The sequence below is a fragment of the Danio rerio genome, chromosome 14 (genome assembly GCF_049306965.1).
Source record: "Danio rerio strain Tuebingen ecotype United States chromosome 14, GRCz12tu, whole genome shotgun sequence".
Classification (NCBI taxonomy): domain Eukaryota; kingdom Metazoa; phylum Chordata; class Actinopteri; order Cypriniformes; family Danionidae; genus Danio; species Danio rerio.
Window position 1 is genome coordinate 43,306,257 of NC_133189.1, and position 16,329 is coordinate 43,322,585.

At 33.4% G+C, this 16,329-nt stretch overlaps 1 long non-coding RNA gene across 1 annotated transcript in view; it reads left to right on the top strand.

Moving 5' to 3' along the window:
* The first annotated feature begins 4,178 nt into the window (after positions 1–4,178).
* The window catches only part of LOC137487609 (uncharacterized), a 28,144-nt gene continuing 15,993 nt past the window's right edge, over positions 4,179–16,329 (top strand). The window contains exon 1 of the long non-coding RNA XR_012389924.1: positions 4,179–4,332. This is a non-coding gene — a long non-coding RNA (uncharacterized lncRNA). The remainder of the gene's footprint in view (positions 4,333–16,329) is intronic.

Below are 16,329 nucleotides of genomic sequence, written 5' to 3' on the forward strand. Positions count from 1 at the left end.
ATATGCCAAAATGTTACATTAAAGCTGCCATGGTAATTTCCTACTTTATTAGTATTTGAAAATAATTAGAAAATATGCTGTAATCGTAATAATAATGATACGAGTCAAGCTGTACCTGCCTTTGTCTTGATTAGCCTGTCGATGTTTTGTGTATTGACCGCTATCCTCCAGTGACAGTATTTACTTTTTTTTTTTTTTTATGATTTATGCACAACATTTAATTGAAACATTTTTTTCATTTGGCTTTTTTGTAGGTCATCAATTAAACAAACAAACAAACAAAAGGTTATGTTAAAATAGAAATGACAATCTCGGTTAAAGGCATTTGCCCCAACATTCATTTTAAATCTCTTCTCAGATGGGATGTTGGGCAAAAGCAAAGGTTACCTTGGACCAGCGAGCCTATAGTTTGGACATCTCTGCCATAGAAGATATGTTGATGCTGAGAAATGGTGTGAATGATTGTCCCTTTATGAATTTAACTTATTTTTTTTCTCAAATGATCATCATTCCTAAGTGTCTTTGACTATATTAAAAAACACACTAATTTGGAGAATAGATTAATAAATAACGCACAGATTCCAGTTTGTTAGTGTGGGTGTGTGATTTCATTAGGTTTCTGTTTGTGTTGCCAGTGGTCAGTGTAATGATGATCTCCAGACCCATATTATATTATTAGATAGCAGCTTTCCCCTGGCCTGTTACATACACAAGGTCCGTCATGCTGAAGATGACCATTTCACTACCATTAATCTTCTGTGTCATGAAAGCTAAAACACACAGAGGCTTTTTCTAAATATTATTCAGATGTATTAGGGAGCCTGAGGCTGTAGTCGAACTCGTCACATGGGAAAGTTGTTTTAGAGAAACGTCTCAGTAGGTTTTGAGTCAAAAGGCTAAATCTGTGTTGATCCAGCACTGTGGGTTTGCATGTTGGTTGTGAACAGAACTGCATGGGATATTTTTAGTAATTTGGAGATAAAATCTTCCAATTCAGGATTTTCAGAGATTTGCAAGATTAATGTATAATTCTGACTTTTCCCCATTACAATTCTGATTTATAAACTTGAAATTGAAAAGAAAAACAGAAAATCACAATTTTTGATAGGGGGAAAATTAAACTGAGAACAGAAAAAAAAAAAACTTTTTTTCCAAAATTTTAAGTTTGAATAGCAATGCAAGGCAAGGAACGTTTATTTATATAGCACGTTACATACACAATGGTAATTCAAAGTATTTTACAAGAATAAAAGAAACTAGTATAAGAGAATAAAAACAACACAGAATGAAAAGAATAAAAACAGATTAAAATGTGTTAGAACAGGTTATAAAGTGATGAAAAAGAAAAAAAAGACATAATAGTGTGATCTGTCGTACATAGCAGAGTGCTCATTCAGTAAAGGCACAGCTAAACAGATGTGTCTTCAGTGTTGATTCGAATGTGCCTAATGTTGAAGCACATCTGGGGGGGTGCAGTGGATTTACTGAAGGTACATTCACCCTGCTTTGACTGAACTCTTGGAATTTCTAATTTACTTGATCCTAAAGATCTGAGGGATCGGTTAGGTTTGAATTCAGTGAGCATTTTTAGGATTCAGAGTTTATATGCCACAGTTATGATTAATAAATTGGGTTTTGTAAGATTGCTTTTATAAGTTATTGTTTCTGCCACAAGATACACTGTAAAAATGCTGGGTTCCTCACAATTTCTTCATGTTGTCCCAACAAAAATGAATTAAGTTACTTAATCATTTTTATAAATGTAAGTGGATTGAACATGAAATAATTAGGTAGTCCCTACAAAAATATGAATGGTGTTTCAGCTTGTTCTAAATAAGTAGTTTAAACGAGCAACAGAAGCCATTTTATAAGTGTAAAACAATTACCAAAAAAAAGATCATGACTTTCACTTCTCCCTTTTGGATGGGAAAGGTTAAATAAGCATAAAATCAAAAATATAAATGGGTTGATCTAGCAATGGTTTGGTATGTTTTACCTGAATATTAAGCTAGAATATTTAGGATAATTGCAAGTTAACATGAAAATCTGGGAAATTGTCGCTGTATTTTAGTCTACATTCACAATAACATTTGGCATGCAACATTTCTCCGACACTGCAACCATCATGACACTTAATTTTTTCATTCATAATTTTATTCAATCATTCATTAATTTTCCTTCAGCTTAGTCGCTTCACTACAGCGGAATGAACCACCAACTATTTTAACATGTGTTTTACACAGCGGATGTCCTTCCAGCCACAACCCAGTACTGAGAAACACCTATATACAGTCACACACATACACTATACAGCCAATTTACTTTATTCAATTCACCTACAGCGCATGCTGTGGTTTATGGGGGAAACCAGAGCACCCCGAAGAAACTCTTGCCAACATGGGGAGAACATGCAAACTCCACACTGAAATGTCAACTGACCCAAACAGTGGTTTTGAGTCCAAACCACTGAGCCACCATGCTGCCTTATTTATTTATTATTCAGTTGGCAAAATTGCTTCAGGTTATTTTTATTTGCATCAGGGACGCCGCTGGCCAGTAAGGGCCCTATGAAAGCTTTTTTATAGGATGAAAGTGGAAGGGTGTCATGAACGAAAGTGAAGAGTGGGTGGGGTAGGGGAATCACGAATGAAAGTGAAGAGCAGAGGGGGGATTGGTTTGTGAATGAAAGTGAAGAGCGGGTGTGGGGGGTTGATCGCAAACGAAAGTGAAGAGCAGAGGGGTGATTGGTTCTTGAACGAAAGTGAAGAGCGGGTGTAGGTGGTTGATCGCAAACGAAAGTGAAGAGCAGAGGGGGGATTGGTTTGTGAATGAAAGTGAAGAGCGGGTGTAGGTGGTTGATCGCAAACGAAAGTGAAGAGCAGAGGGGGGATTGGTTCGTGAATGAAAGTGAAGAGCAGGTGTAGGTGGTTGATCGCAAACGAAAGTGAAGAGCAGAGGGGGGATTGGTTCATGAACGAAAGTGAAGAGCGGGTGTAGGTGGTTGATCGCAAACGAAAGTGAAGAGCAGAGGGGGGATTGGTTCGTAAATGAAAGTAATGAGCGGGTTTGGGGGGTTGATCTCGAACGAAAGTGAAGAGCAGAGGGGGGATTGGTTCATGAACGAAAATGAAAAGCGGGTGTGGGGGGTTAATTTCCAAACAAAAGTAAAGAGCAGGCCCCTAATAGTGTCTTTGGGGGCTCCAAAATGGTGTGGGCCCTTAGAATCACCCTAACTTCCCCCCCCCCTAGCGGCGCCCCTGATTTGCAGGCTATAAAGACTGAACTTGAACTTAGAAACAGAAAATTCACTAAAATGTTTGACAGTGATGGCATAAATTGATCTTTTTTAATCCCTAATGAAGGTTTTACTGTGATGTTCTTTAAAGAACCTTTTTTAAGAAAATATTTTCAATAGTCTAAAGCACCTATTTTGGAAGTAAAAGGCTTCATGGATACAAATAAAGGTTCGTGTAAATAAACACCCTTTATTTTAATAAGGGCAGTCTTTTACACTGTGATGTAATGTTTACAGTTCTGCCTGAAATTAATTCTAATTTCTCATGACGTTTCTGATTACAGATCAAACATCCACCAGGAGGGAAAGACTTTGTCGGGAGACCCCGTTTTTTTGCGATTCTGCCTCCTTTGAGAAAATAAACAATCCTCTTTCTCCACTTTTCCCCTCACCCCCCTCTCTAACTCCTTCTCCCTGTGACTTGTATACGATTCTCAGCATTCTGTAAGCAAATGCTTTCCCATATGGGGAAGCACAGTGCCTTTTGAGAGGAAGTTAATTATTTGAAATCACTGTGTCTGCGCAGAGGCCGTGTGTTCCCAGGCAGGAATGGCAAGGAGCCCTTTCTGTTGTTAATGGTTTCCACATGGACTCTCAGAGAGGCCGGCCAAGACTCCAGCGCGGGCAGAAATCTCCAAATTTAGAAGAAATATGAAAATTGTCAAACGTGCTTTCCTTAGGCTGAGACGGCGGGCCCGGCCCCCAATCCTGAGCCCTCCCTCCCCGTCCCTTCTCATCCTCACACACCGCAGGTCACGGCTCGGGTCACGGGGGCTCTTACAGCAGCCAATCAGGCGGTTCGGGAGGCTTTCCCAGACGTGCCGCTCTGATGGAGGAACAGCCCCTTGCCTCATATAAGGTAAAAGAAAAGTCTTTGCGTCCCAAGCCGGCCATGCTTCAAAAAGGAGCCTCACGCCAGGATCCACCTTCAGACGGCGTCAATGGGAACAGAGTCGGGATCCCATGTCTGCATCTCATCCTCCAGCACCCAAAGCAGAGCAGACTGCTGCGGATGAGCCTTCATCTTCCAGAATTTGGTAAGTCAGCTTATTTTAAACCAGGTAATTTGTTAGACATTGTTAAGCTGTCATTGAGAGCGGTGTGACTAAAACACCCCTGATACAGTAAGCACTTAAGTGGTAGGATGTAGGGAAACTAATTGTGTAGGGTTTTTACAAATTAGGGTGCAATCAAAGTCCTTACCCGGTTTTGTTTTCAAACAGTATTGATGAATCGCAGATGATTTGCAATGTGGGCTGCAGGCTTGAGTGTGTGCTAGGAAGAGAAACAGGAGAGTTCACCTGGGGATAATGCATGGGGAGAAATGCGAAATGACCTCATAGAGCACAATCCCGAAAGCCTGGGTTGGGAATGTGATCCGGCTGCTGTGTAAATGGCCTTTAAACTTGACTTTGAACTTGGATTTGGGGAAATCAGATGGGGGACTGTAATCAAAATGTTTCCCATTTGTTATTTTAACATCGTATTCTATCAATTCCCAAAGCATTTTAAAATATTTATTGCAAAAATATTCAGACAAATTGCTTTTATTTTAATTTAAAGCTTCTAAAAAGATGTTTTTGCCGCATGAAATAAATAATAAATAAACCAGTTGTGGTTCCCCAAAAGAAGCTTTCAGTGATGAGTTATTAAAACAATGTGAAGAATATTTGAAAAATCTAAAGAAACTCCCTAAAAATAAAGGTTCTTTATCAGGATATGATAACTTAAACCAATGCCACCTTTAACTTATGTATACAGTTGTTTATACTCCAATAAAGGTTCTTTATGGTGTACCAGAACACAAAATATCATTGACAAACAAGGGAAAAAAGTTAGCACCTTCGCTACTTTGTTAGCAGTGAGAAGAATCCTACTTGAGTGGAAATCAGCAGCTTCACCTAATGCTTCAATATGGATGTGTGATCTGATTTTATATTTGAAATTTGAGAAAATTAAATACTTAATGAAGAGATCTGTCCAAGAATTGGACATGGCAACTTATGATCATATTTTGAAAAAAGGAAGACTTTCTCCTTTAACTGATTTATATAAAGATATTATCTGTGCAAACAGGTTTAAATGTGAGCACCAATGTGGTTTGGTTTCATATTTATCTAGAAGACCACTATAAATGTATCAGGTTGTTGATTTGATGTATCGTGTACTGTAGGTAATTATTTATTTGAATTCTTTTCATATTTGATATTGTATAATTGTAAATGTATTTTATTTTATTTTTTAAAATTATTATTATTATTTTATACTTTTTATTAATTATTTTTTTCTCCATTTTGCTATATTTTTATCTATTCCTGTTGTAATTGTATTTTAACTTTAATTGTTCATTGATTCATTTCAATGACAATTTTCAAATAAGGGGGGGAAATTACAACCTTGATTGTACAAAATGTTTTGTTAAAGCTTGAGAAAATAATCACAAATTAATGTTTCCTTTTTGTTTCCAAATTAAAGGTTCCTTAGATTATTAAGATATTCTTCACATAAAAATAATGGTTCTTCTTAAAACTATTTTGGTAAAACAAAAATGTGTAGCACTGCCAAAATTAAAAGTTATTTATTGCTGAAAAATTTTTTGGGGGGATGATAAATTATTCACACTACAAAAAATGGCACAGAAGAACCATTTTGATCCCCAGTATTTCTGAGAAATAACAATTTTCCATGTGTGTTAAAGTTTTTTTATAACTGATGATGTCAAAAAAATGAGTGTTTTAAGGAAACCAAAAGCAGCTCTTCTATACCAATGGTCTCAAACTCAATTCCTGGAGAGCCGCAGGATATTTAAACAAAGCTGGTTCAACTAATTAAGGTGTTCAAGAGTAGTCTTGAACACTTTGATTACTTGGTTGAGCTGTGTTTGATTTTAGAATCAGAGCAAACTGTGCAGAGCTACGGCTCTTCAGGGATCTAGTTTGAGACCTATGTTTTATACTCTTAAAAATGGGCCTAAATATGCATTATTGACATAGTTTATTGCATATAGTGAACAAAAAAAGTTATTTAGATTAATAAATAGCCCTTTACTCTAACAAAAGTGCTTCTTTTAAATAAAAATCTGTTAACTGAAAGGTGTTTTGAGAGAAGAACTCAAAAATGACTATGGTATCACCACTAAAGCCCAAATTGAAAACCTTTTTTTTTTTTTTTTTTTGGTGTATAAAGAAAATGAAGGTTCCTTTTACATTCCAGGTGCTAAATTGAACTGTCAATGCCAATAAAAAACATTTGAGAGTGTATCTAATACTACAGCAGCTGACCAGCATGTGCACATCTCCTGTCATTAAGCACATTAGGACATTTACCAGATTTCTCAGCACCAGCGTCTAGTGAAACAGTTCAGACCTCCATCCCCCATACTCCTCCCGATTTTTGTTTCTAGAAAGACCCTGTTGAAAACCTCCGATTTGAGGAGGAGCAGGAGGAGGAGAGCAGGCAGATGTGTCCAGCTGTTGGTTGACTCGGGGTCAGCGTTTAACTTTCCTAGTCTAGGGATGCCACTCTGGTGACCTACTGAAACGCACACTGTCTTTCACACGCACATACACACACAACCACACACACACACACATTCCAGCACACTCCAGCTGAATCCCAACATGCCCATATAAAGGAAAGACATGCTAATCCACTGCTTGAGCTATGCATGTAGACTGAAAGTTTGCATTAAGAGCACATCTTGCTATATCTTTTGGATAACAGCACTAGTGTTATGGTGTTTCATACTGACAAATTTGAATTCTATGAAGTATACATTATGTCTAGAATAAAAATAATATTTAGATGTAAAAATAATTAATAAATAACAGAAGGAACTATATGAACATTCATTTTTAATATAAAAATATTCTCAAAATAGGTCGTAAATTAAACATGTGCTGTTGATTATTATTCATTTTGACAGTTGTTTATTTAATATATAAATTTCATATGAACAAGCGTTTATATTAAAATATTTATATTTTTTGTCATTCATTGACATTTTTAGTTTTAATAAAAAATGTAATTAAAAGATGTTACAATTAAAAAGCATATATATATATATATATATATATATATATATATATATATATATATATATATATATATATATATATATATATATATATATATATATATATATATATTTACTGTAAAACCCAATAAGTTATGGTAACTCAATCCATTTAAGGAAACCGATTGCAACAAACCATTTAAGTTCAAAAACTAATCCTGATGAGTACTGTGAACTTACTCCATTTGAGTAAATGAAACAATTTGAGAATGCAATCAATTAGGGCTGCAATGATTATAGATTTTGGTTGTGCTGTTATAGTCTGAAGAATAATCATGGTTTTATTAATTTCAAAACACCACTAGTTTTAAAAATCTAATGAAAACTTCTTATATTTAAAAAGGTTATTTATTGCTGCTCAGTAATTAGATAATACAGCACAAAAAAATATTAAAAAACAAACAAGAGTCACTTCTTCAAATCCACTTCAAATCCATTTTTCTTTGGATTTAAAATTAAGTGAAAAAAAGGTTTTGGGCATTTAAACATGTAATAATTTTGCACAAAAAAATTGACAGAACAATAAATAACAATGAGAATAAATAAAAATAATGCCAATTAGCTTGGGTGTACAAGCTCGGAACTTCAAACTAGCGCACAGATAGCATTACTTTGTTTAGTTGCATTTGTTTTGTTCTGTGCAGAAATGCAGTGTTGAGAAGCCTTTACGATTAATTAACCGTGATGAACCAAAGTGCAGTTAATAGTAAAACTGGTTAATCGTTGCATCCCTAATATATATATATATATATATATATATATATATATATATATATATATATATATATATATATATATATATATATATATAATTATATATATATATATATATATATATATATATATATATATATATATATATATATATATATATATATATATATATATATATATATATATATATATATAAATTTTTTTTTCTTTTCTTTTCTTTTAACAGACCAGGGAAATTTTCACAGTATGTCCGATAATATTTTTTCTTGTGGAGAAAGTCTTATTTGTTTTATTTCGGCTTGAATAAAAGCATTTTAAAAAAATAAAACTAAAATAAAATATTATTTGCCCCTTTAAGCTGTATTTTTTTCTAACTTGCCTAATTACCCTAACCTGCCTAGTTAACCCAAATAACCTAGTAAAGCCTTTAAATGTCACTTTAAGCTGTATAGAAGAGTCTTGAAAAACATGTTTTTTACTGTCATCATGGCAAAGACAAAAGAAATCAGTTATTAGTGATGAGTTATTTAAACTATTATGTTTAGAAATGTGTTGAGAAAATCTGCTTTCCATTATGGAGAAATTGGGAAAAACAGTAAACAGAGGGCTAATGATTTATTTGTTCAAATAAATGATCATATTTACTGTTATTACAGTATTTATTTTTAATATAATAAAAATACATTATGATTATTATATTATTCTAATACAATAAATACATATGTATCATGATGCACGTGTATACGTTACTAACTGTACGTAACTGTAGGTGGTAATTTGATTATTTGACTTACAGTTAATTTAAAATCACGTGATATTTACTGCCCGTTCGTTTTATCCAAAAATAACATCCGAGTTCACCCAGACAATCCAAAGTTAGTCATCACATATTTAAATACATTCACCTAATTGTTACAGAGCTAAAAGCCTGTTAACCTGATCTGTCAATTACTGTAAGCGTTCAGCCGGACGGATGAGCATATGTGTGTTCTGATGGACAGATGGACAGATTAGATGGAGGGATGGAGGGGTCATTGCGCTGGAGACAGTGAGGGAGGGAAAGGAAGTGTGTTATTTATTTTCTGAGGAGTCAAAAGTCTGGCAGGCATCATAGAGAGAGCTTTCACATGACCCCGCGCTGCTCTGGCCGTCCCGCGCAACCCTCGCCCCCCGTCCCTGGAGACCCAGAGACCCTGAGACCCGCTTCCCAGGCCACTTTCACATGAGCACTGAGAAGGGGACATGGGGGAGAGGAGCTCACCGGGGACCAGACCAAGAGCCGGTCCCATACAGAGACTGTGCTTTACTAGTGTGCTCTCATTTAAGGGGGTACACTGCTTTTCTTGCACCTGTCAATTTGGGCTTTGTTTTCAGTCTAATGAAGATAAATAATCAAAGATGCAAGTTTAAGCGTTTCTTTTATCAAGCTTTATTAATCTGTGTCAATATATTTACATTACAATGCATATTTCTGAAGGATATTTTCTCTAAAATTAGTTTCTTTTCTCCTGCATTCAGTCATAAATCTCAGCTTTAGCAGCTCTTATACACCAAACTGCACACATTTGTTCATATCTGTATTATGAAGATTTCTGCAGGAGGATTAGTTCTTAGTTAATCTGTAAGACTAGGATTATGTGATATTGTTTTTCAGGTGTTCATAGCATTTTGTGAATTATAAAAAGAGATGTAAAAAATCAAAATCTTGTCAAAAAAGAAAAATATATAGGATGAGTATTTTTTAATCATCCTATTTTACGTTATAAATAAGGAAAATCTCTTTTATTCATTCATTCATTTTCCTTCGGCGTAGTCTCTTTCTTCATTAGGGGTCGCCACAGTGGAATGACCCGCCTATTTATCCAGCATATGTTTTACGCAGCAGATGCCCTTCCAGCTGCAACCCAGAACTGGGAAACACCCATATACACTCATTCACACATATACACTACAGCCAATTTAGCTTATTCAATTCACCTATAGCTCATGTAGTTGGACTGCGGGATACTGGAGTACTTGGAGGAAACCCACACGAACTTGGTGAGAACATGCAAACTCCACACAGAAACGCCAGCTGACCCAGCAGGGACTCAAAGCAGCGACCTTCTTGCTGTGAGGCGACAGTGCTAACCACTGAGCCGCCCTTTATTTAATGAATATTTAAATCATGAATATTTTTTGCCTAAAGGAAGACACTGCAGGTGAATGGGGTTAAAATATTTGTATATTAGCGATCATCATACTTCCCCAATGTATTCACCATTTACTCAACCTCAGAGGGTTTCAGTTTCCTTCTTCAGTTAAACACCAAGGAAGATATTTTGAAGATTGTTGAAAACTGGTAACTGTTGACATCCATATTATGGACAAGATATCTACTATGGAATGAAAGATGTTTTAAACGAGTGAAGGGTGAGTAAATCATGACAGAATTTTCATTTTTGGGGGAACTATCCCTTTAAGAATTTCAAAAAAAAAAAATTTATTTATATATATATATATTAGAGGATTTTTTTTAAATAAATACACATTTTTTCCCCAATTTCTGTTTAACAGAGAGTAGATTTTTTCAACACATTTCTGAACATAATAGTTTAAATTACTCATTTCTAATAACTGATTTATTTTTTCTTTGCCATGATGACAGTAAATAATATTTTACTAGATAATTTTCAAGACCCTTTTATACAGCTTAAAGTGACATTTAAAGGCTTAATTGGGTTAATTAGGTTAACTAGCCAGGTTAGGGTAATTAGGCAAGTTATTATATTACGATGGTTTGTTCTGTAGACTATTAAAAAATAAATATAGCTTAAAGGGGTTAATAATTTTGACCTTAAAATGTTTTTTATTTAAATTAAAAACTGCTTTTATTCTAGCCGAAGTAAAACAAATAAGACTTTCTCAAGAAGAAAAGATATTATCAGACATACTGTGAAAATTTCCTTTCTCTGTTAAACATCAAAGGGGGCTAATAATTCTGACTTCAACTGTATATTTATATTTATTTATTTATTTATTTATTTCCATATAATAAAATGTTTTATAAATTTGAACATATTCCTCTCTGCAAACCTTTAGAATACAGACATGAATACAAATTTGAGGTTTAGTGCATGTGTGCTGCTGATGTGGAGATTTCTGACTCGTTGATAAAGCACAACAAAAGTAACACTTGACTGAAAAATCACAAAGCCCACAATATCAAGACTGACAGGTGAAAAAACCCTCATATGATGACCGCTACACTGGGTTTTGTTTCGTTTTTTCAAGGCAGAACTGACTACAATTTAAAGAAACCATGACAGCAAAAAGGCCAACAAAAACAAAAAGTCTTGTATGTTTAGTTTTTTTGACGAGTTTACACAATAATAAAAGTAATCACACATTTTGTCAAGTTTGTCAAAAAAAAACACTGTCATTTATGCTCATGAAATGGGCTACAGTATTTTAATTATTTTTTAGACAAAATGTGTGATCACATCTGAGGCTCTCGCATATATAAATCATTGCACACTGCCGTCAAACAAACATAGATCTTTTTTTTTTGTTGTTCTAAGTGTGGCGGTTCATTCCGCTGTGGCAACCCCTGATTAATAAAGGAACTAAACCAAAAAAGAAAATAAATAAATGAATGTTTTAAGTACAGGTAACATTTTAAAAGATTTACTTTCAACTCAAATGTCACCTTTTTTCTGTCCAGTTGTGGAATCAGTACTAAAGATCATCTTCAAGTAAAAATACCACTACTTAGAATAAATACTACTTATTTAATCAAAGTAGTGGTAGTTTCTCTTGACTATGATCTTTAGTACTAAAGTAAAATTTCAGTGCAAATGTAAAATTATTGGTCCCACTTTAAAATGTGTCGCTTACCTTTGAACTTACATGGTAACTAGAGGTGTAAGTAGTATGTAACTATAGTGTATGTACACACTGGTACATAGTATTTACTTGTGTTATACTGGTGTAACTACACACGTGACAACACACTAAATAGTATGTGTTAAAAAGTTAAAATGTGTAACAGGACTTTGGTAACAACACTAAAAAAAGACAAGAGTTACATAAGTGCATTGTGTAACAACAATATGTGCAGGTGTTTTCCCACTTCCACACCTGTTTGCATACCATGTGCCTCTGAACACTGTTTTAGAATAAGAATGGCAGAACTAATGCTGCATTAGAAAGTTTCACCTTGTGATACCAATGTAAATACAGGGTAAATTCTCCAGAACGGTCCACTCAATATGGTGTAAAAATATATAAACCTAAAGCCTTTGTGCAACTGTTTAAAAACAGTAAATTTCTTTTAAATATGTATAAGAAATATACAAATGCCTTATATGTTGATTTAAAGTGAATTGTTGAATCACATCAGTAATACACATTAAACTTGATCAAAGATTATGTTATTAATGTCCTGTTACACATTTGAAGTTACGCATACTATTCATTGTGTTGTTACATGTGTGTAGTTACACTAGTAAAACCTATGTACCAGTGTGTACACACTCAGAAACAAAGGTATACAGGAGCTGTCACTGGGGCAGTACCTTTTTAAAAGATACATATTTGTACCCAAGGAGGTCAAAGTGGTACCTAAATGTGCACATTAGTGCCCAAATGTGCCTAAAAAGTACCTTTGAGATACCATTATGGACCCTTCAGGTACAAATATCTACCTTTTATTAAGGTATTGCCCCAGTGACAGCTCCTGTATCCTTATTTCTGAGTGTACATACACTGTACTGTAACTACATACTACTTACACATCTAGTTACCGTGTAAGTTCACAGGTATAAGCGACAATATAAAGTGGGACCAAATGATCTGTTCTAAATACAACTCAAAATATGAGTAAAAAAAACGAGAGAAGAGAAAATAAAGTAACGACTGCAGAAGGAAGAAGGGAAAAGTGTTAAAAAGCTACTCAAGTAAAAGACACGTTTTAAAAACTACTACTTCCTACAGCACAATCCCTGAGGAAATAAATACTCAATTACAGTAATTCATTACTTAGCACCACTGTTAACACCTTTATATGTTTAATATTTTATTTGGTAACACTTTGTTTTGATGTGAGTATTAGTACTGTCTGCATAATATCTGCTGATACTGCTCCTTCAAGCTTTTTCAACTGACTTTAAGAAACTTTGCTGGTACATGTCAACTTACACTAACCCCAACCTAACAGTCTACTTATAGGGACTTAACAACTTAAGAGAATGAGTTGCAATGTAACTTAAATTCAACAAACCATCAAGATAAAATGTGTACTTTCATTTAATAGCTGTCTACATCTGTAATGTACTTTTATAGCTACGTTCACCTTCTGACATGCGTTTTCAGTCGTGTAGTGTGGCTGGAGTTTGTTTATGAAAGTCTTGACGAGGATGGTTTACATTTCAAAACCCAGTGTTAAAACGAAAGCGCACTAGTGTAAACGCAGTCTCTGTCTGCGCTTGAGTTTTTTTTTTCCACATTCCAGTTACTGGTGTTTAAGGAATGCTTTAGGGTTTTGTCAGCTCCTTCTAGGGCTGTAATGCGCTCCTGCTGAGCCTTTGCCTTGTAAACGGGGATTTTATGATGTTTAGATGTACCTGAGAAATGTTAATGATCTTATATCTCAGTGTTTCCCCTTCATTGAGGGAAGATCACACATCTGTTTAATAATTATGAGAATGCCATATGTTTTCTCTGAAGGCATCAGATATAACACTCAGCCATAAAGTGCTTTGTTGCATAAAAAAATTAGTGTTATAAACAGGAAACCATGACTTTTTAGCTTTCTTTAACTTTAGCTAGACTTAATTTCACCATGTGTATAGGTAACTCAGAGCAGTAATCTGGCTTTGATGTTTGTGAGTTTTATAAACACAACAAAATAATGACATTTTACAAACTTGATTAAATGGTTAGCAGCAAAACCAAATACAAATAATGCATAAACTAATAATAAATAATTGATTGTTTGGATTAAATTTATGAATTCAAAGTTATTTATAATATTATTATTATTATTATTATTATTATTATTATTATTATTATTATTATTATTATTATTATTATATTTAGTATTTACCAAGGTAAATTAAATGTTATTACAGTATTTATATATATATATATATATATATATATATATATATATATATATATATATATATATATATATATATATATATATATATATAAATTTCAATATGCTCAGTTTTTTTGTGTTTTTTTTTTAATAAATAAAAATTAAAATAATTAGTTTTTTTTATTATTGTTTAACTGTTTCTTTTGTTTTTTAGTAGATTTTTCCTTGCAAAATACCGTACTTTTTTATTATTTACATATTTTTGTACCATTTAGGTATTTTTTCCATAGTTCATAATCATTTATTATAAAATCTATAATATCCATATTGTATTATTATTAAACTTAATTATTGAACTATAATTTATTTTAATATAATTCTGTATTTAGTTTTAAGTTCTTCTTAAGAATTCGGACTATTTTCTGTACAGAATGTTTTATGATGTTTAGTGTAAATTTATTGTATGATTTTAATGCTGTTTGAATAATTTAATCGTCAAAAATTCTCATTATATTTGTACAGTAAATATACATTTACTGAAACCTTCTTTAACGCAGCACACACGACATGAAGAACTTTATACGCTGTTAAACAAAATTAAATGATTAATAGTAACACTTTACAATAAGGTTGTAATGCATTTACTAACATGAACAAAACATGAACAATACATTTGTTACTGTTGTTTATGGTAGTTAACGTTAGGTAATGAAAATACAGTTGGTCATTAGTTTAACTCACGGTGCATTAACTCATATTAACTAGAATGAATTTGGATGTGTAATAATGCATTAGTAAATGTTGAATTATGATTAATAAATGCTGTTCATGCATAGTTCATGTTAGTAAATGCATAAACTAATGTACCTTATTGTAAAGTGTGACTTAATCAAAAGTCATAACAACAAATATCCTACAAATATCCTCCATAGTTCATTAAGTTAATCAGGTTTCAACTTTATTCTTTAAGTTGTCAAATTTTGGCTTTAGGTTTTAAGTCAGTATAATTGACGTAAGTTGAAGCAACTCATAAAGTTAATTTGATCCAACTTAAAAATTGAAGGCGCAAACAAATTTCTACTTTTCTGACTTGCAGACAAACCTTATGAACAGGAAAAAACGATCACAATCAAACGAGCCCTGCGGTATTGCTGTAATTACACCAAACGTCATTCTCAGTAAACACTACAAGCTGTGCGCTAACAATGAGTCCTCACGAATTAAACATTCTCCAAAAGCAATCTAAGCACTGATAACAGCAGTTGGAGAGGCCGAACGTGTGCTTGTTGTAGTTTGTTGTTAAGCCTGATCTTTCAGAAGAGAAAGAGAGAGGTAACACTGCGACTGCTTTCCCTACTCCTGAATGTTTCCTGTCCTGATGATTTAAGGAGATGTGGAGAAATGAGAAGGAGCCTTAAAAGGCAATGTTTAGGCGTTCTGGAGCTCTCCATTATCAGGCCATGTCTGTGTCTGTATAAACACAGCTCTGCTTCTTCTGAGAGGTGACTGACCTGATGCTGGAATAACTCCATCACTTTCAGTCGTTCACCTGATCACACATTTGCACACGGTTAATCACTTACACATAGGCCGTAATACTCTTGGTGCACAGCTTCACTGATGCACAAACCATCAGCATACTCAAAAATAATTTGTTGTTTAAACTACTTATTTAAAATGAGCTGCAAGAACACAATTCCTGCGTTTTTTAGGGGGGTAACTTAATTGCTTAATGTTTAATCTACCTAAATTTGTAAACACAATAAAGTCCTTTATTGATTTGTGTTGCATTTTCTTTTTTGAAATGACTAGAGTGCAAAGTCTTATTCATTTTTATATTTTTGGTTTAATTCTATTTTGTTTTAGTTTCACTTTTTTATTTAGTCTTGGTTATTTTATAAAATATAAATAAAACATTATTCACAGAATGTACTAGTAGTAATATTTTAGGGTTGAATGTAGTTTTATAAAATTTTATAATTAGTAATTTATTTATTAAGTATATATATATATATATATATAAGTATAAGTATATAAGTATTTTATAATTTATAATTAATTATAATATTTTATAACAATAATAATTGTTGGGGTTATTTTGCCATTTTTACACTTTCAGTTTAGTGTTAGATTTGTGTATTTAATATAAATTCCTAGTTTTAT